The sequence below is a fragment of the Cupressus sempervirens genome, chromosome 7 (genome assembly GCF_028749045.1).
Source record: "Cupressus sempervirens isolate cs-2001-9-10 chromosome 7, ASM2874904v1, whole genome shotgun sequence".
Classification (NCBI taxonomy): Eukaryota; Viridiplantae; Streptophyta; class Pinopsida; order Cupressales; family Cupressaceae; genus Cupressus; species Cupressus sempervirens.
In genome coordinates, this window is record NC_143124.1 from 435,266,070 (window position 1) to 435,271,032 (window position 4,963).

Below are 4,963 nucleotides of genomic sequence, written 5' to 3' on the forward strand. Positions count from 1 at the left end.
CAACATCATCTACTGAGTAGAGATGGTGTTTATTTACAGAGACTATTGCTAGATTATCTCATGCTCTCGAGTATCTTGATTCTACATTAGTAGCTTCTACCACTCTCCCTAATAGGGAGAAGGTTGTTTCTATTAGAGATGAATTGTGCTAGATGATCAAGATGATCTCTAGGTACAACACATTTGATGATATTAGTATTGAGACATTCTACTCTTCCCTTTCTCACAATGTCACTGGCACTGTGAAGTATTCATAGATTGATGGTCAGGCCTCCACTGCTATGGTGAAGACCATGTTTCCCTTTTATATAGATAGGGCTAGAGTTAGAGTTTATTTAGCAATGAAGTGTACAGATTAGCTCGTCACTCCATTTATATATCCTCGATGGTTAGCCGTGCATTACAGGTGGCCACATAAGGATGAGTTTCCCCTTTATTTTTGCAAAAAATTGTTTGCAAAATTTCATTTACATCAAGATGTCGACTATACAAATTTTCTAGGTCATGTTGGATAGGGCCAAGGCTGACTATCATAGAGATTTAGACCTGTGGACACCCCTGTGCCCATTAATAAATGGGCAATGGTGGGTCCAAACCTTTTGGTCATGCCAAGAGGTCCATAGATGACCGCTGCGGGTTTGAGTGTTCCTGATGATACAATTAGGACTCAGATATATTCTAGCATTGCCATAGTTATCACATAATTATAGGAGATATCTTTAGATAGATGTGGCAGATACATGTTACAATCTCGTCATCCCATTTTGACAAGTGCATCCTCTAGCACAATAGCTGATAATCTATATGAGATGGCAGATCTACCATCACCACTAGAGGTGTTGGCCATATCAGATATGGATGCATTGCATCATATGACATCTTATTTAGTATCTGATCTTCTTGGAGCATATCAGGCATTGTCAATGATCACAGGGATTCCTCTTTGTAACATTGGTGGACACATCACCCATAGTTTGTCACACATAGCAGGACCACAACCCGAGTCACAAAGACAAGAGGATATCCCTGCACATTCTACAACACCTACTCCTACAGAGGGCCATACAACTCCTATCCCCATAGAACCTATCCCCACACCTACTTGGGATCCTATAGCACTTGCTCCTACTCATGCTCCTACTCCTTCTCCTACTCCTACTCCTGCATAGCCTAGCTTTAGAGCACCTACATTTTGTGAATCAGAGATCACTCTATCACTACATGACTCAGATATCAATCAGATTGGTAGAGCATTACATGATGCTACGGTTAATATTGTAAATTTATATATGTTTATATTTATTTTTTTCTATAATTTACACATGTACATATTCTTAAGTAATTCAATTTAACTTGTGTACATGTACATGTGTGTTCTATAGGGTCTTAGTGATAGTCGGTTGCATTTTGGAGATCTTCATACTCCCAAATAGATCCTCCATGACATGAGTCACAGGTATGTTATGTATTTTTTATTATATATTTGATGGATATATATTGTACACATATGATATTTAATACATGCACATATAGACATGAATATATGTATAATTTTATTATTTTACAAATTTCTTTCATTTGACACAGGGCACAGATCTAGATCGTAGAGCCTTTTGGGGTCAAAGATTAGGAGGGGGATGTGATTGCTGTTAGTTTACACATGTTTTTATTTCATTGATGTTGCTAGGATATTTTATATATATGTACATGTCATTTCAGATACTTTTATATATCCAGATATGTATGTTATCTCAGATACACGTGTTATTTTATAGATATTTTTATATGGATATATGTATGTTATTTCAAATACATGTCTTATTTCAGATACTTTTATATGGATGTACAGGTTATTCAGATACATTTGATGCATGTGGTATTTTAGAGATATTTGATGTCGTATTTTGGAGACATTTTATCTATGGTATTTTGGATACATTTTACATGGGTATGTATACATTATTTCATAGATGTGTTATTTTACATAGATGTACATATTATGTTCATGTTGAATGTATGTATGTTTTCAATATTTAATCAATAAATTTAATACATATTTAAGAACATAACTTGAGCACTAGAACTTAATGTCTTATGTACACACATGTTAAATTGATCTTTTAATGTCTTAATGTTTTATGTTTATGTATGTGTTATTCATGTTTATGTATATGTTATTCATCCTAATACCTTATTCATTTTTTCAATATTTAATCAATAAATTTATTACATATTTAAGAACATAACTTGAGTACTAGAACTTAAATTCAATATATATTTCAATAAATTTAATACATAAATTCAATATATATTTCAATAAATTTAATATATATTTCAATAAATTTAATACATAAATTCAATATATTCATGTATATTTTATTTCATAGATGTATGTAACTGTGTTCATGTGTTAAATGTAGACATGTATGTTTTCAATATTTATGTAAATATGTATATGTTATTGTCTTTAATGCCTTAATCTAAGTATAATTAACTATATTTAATGACATGTCTTAAGGGCAACATATACATGTACATGTAACATATAAAGAGTATAACATAGAATATAACATAAATACATAACAACATTAACAATCATATGTAAGAAAACATAAACAATGTATATAAATACATACAAATACTAAAGGGGTTGTCTTAAGGAGAGTTCCTAAAAGGTGGTACTAAGGGGATGTCCTAATAGGTGATTTTAAGGGGAGGTCCTAATAGGTTCTCTTAAGGGGAGGTCCTAAGAGGTTGTCTTAAATGAGATATTGTCATGCCCAAAATACAGGGCAAGAACACACCAATTTTTTTTTAAAGTGATAATAGGATTAAATGTAGTACATAAATATTTGAATAGAATTACTTAACTACCTCATACTCAAGTATAATTATGAAATTCAAGTACTAACCAAATACAAAATTTTGAGATGTAATTTCATTCATGCAACTTCAAATTTACTTGACATAATTTGAATTTAAACCACTTATTATATACCATTATTTTGTCCAATTAACATAAAGCAAGTGAATGAAATTTTGAAGTGTATAATGCCACAGTAAAGTAAAACATCATCACTTCAAATTTGAAGTAAACATATGCAAAGAACAACTGAAACACTACACAACTCATATGCAAGAATACTACTCTCCTTTTTTTTCGACAATGGGGTTCAGTCATTTTTTTATTTATTTTATTGAACCACCTAATTCAAAGGCTCCACTAGGAAAGAACTAGGAAGAAAACTCGACATCGTTGCCACTTCAACTATAAGCTTAAGTGTAATATTTTTACACATGATATCAATCCCGAGGAGAAATCTTAAAACATAATTTAAATCCAACCATAATTCTGAATTTCCTTCTTGGTCCTTAACAAGGAATCCATTACAAATTCTATAATACATCACGGTGATCATGGAGAGAATGAAAACTGACCGAGAGACAACCAATCATATCATGAAGACAAAATCAAATATTCACTCCCATCTTGGGTTTACACAATAGGTTCGACATTAAACCAGACTAGGGAGAAGGTGGATTTTTCCAACATGAGACGTCAGCCACAACACCATAACATATGCCCAATCGGGGCTAAAATCTCAAGAACTTCCATTCTTCCATAGATGCCCATTCAAGGTTGATATCACAAGGACTTACATTCTTTCACTTCTCAAATTTCAAAACTCAAAACATGGTTTGTGCTAATGAGTAGGGGCCCATAACACCCTGCTCTCTTTCCCTCTTCTCATCTTGAGAAGAGATTCTACATTGTTAGAGTCCAACTAAAGACCTTTCCCTGTACATGTCCACTTCTACCCAATCTGAGGATGAGTAATGCCAATACACCCATACAATCCCTTCGAAGTTCAAAGCAAAACAGAAAAGAAATACATTTAATAAAACCTGTTTCAATCCCTCCCAACATACTCAACACACACACAAACATACATAAGCAATAAAATTGAAACATGAAACACAACATGAACTCAATGAGGTGAAGTATTCCTACCTTCAAATTTTGGTTATGGAAAATGAAAAAATTTGAGATGAGCATTCCCTTCCTTCTCCTTCCCCTTCAATCCTGAATTCCACTCTAAAACTAGAGGTTGGGTGAACACTCAAACCCTCTCAAAATTGCCTCTAAATAAGATCCTAAACCCAACCACCTCTAAAAGCAATAACTCCCCCACTTGCCTAAAAGTTCTAGAGTCTTCTAACTCAACTAGACATAAGGTTGACCTCAAGGTGGAGTTAAAGTTATCCAACTCATGATGAAACACTCAATTTTCGCAATAAAGCAAAAATGGAGTTTTTGAGTGACCATAAAAGTCAACAAAAGGGGCTAGGGGGGTGGAAAATGCCCCCAACCCATACCCATACCCCTTAGGTACTTAGATTTCATAATTTTTGGCCTTTAGGATTAATTAGGGACCTATCAAAACCCAGGAAATTTTAAGACTTTTTAACAGCCTTCAAAATGCAGATTACTCACTAATCTTGATTAGGATAATTAAGCTTGATTACTAATTGATTAGAAAAAAGGTCAATAACCTATCCCAACTTAGATCTTTAGGTTACTCAGTTAACCCTAACTATCATGCTAAAATGCATATACAATTCACGAGTGTCAAGCGACACTAAAAAGTCACTATTACAAAATATTAACACTTACTGATTACAAAATGATACATTCATTCAATCCACAACACAAATAAAATACAAACAATGGGGTTTGCATCTTTCATCAGATTTAACCCTAGTTTCCAAAAACAATACATAGGGTTTAGTTATGTTTCTCTGTTAGTTTCTCTGGCTAAAATATCCTACACACTCATTGCACACATCAGGAGCTCAAGAAAGTCTCATGCATATATATATATATATATATATATATATATATATATATATATATATATAACTTATCAAGAAAATTACATATATTAAAACATGAATCTTTCAT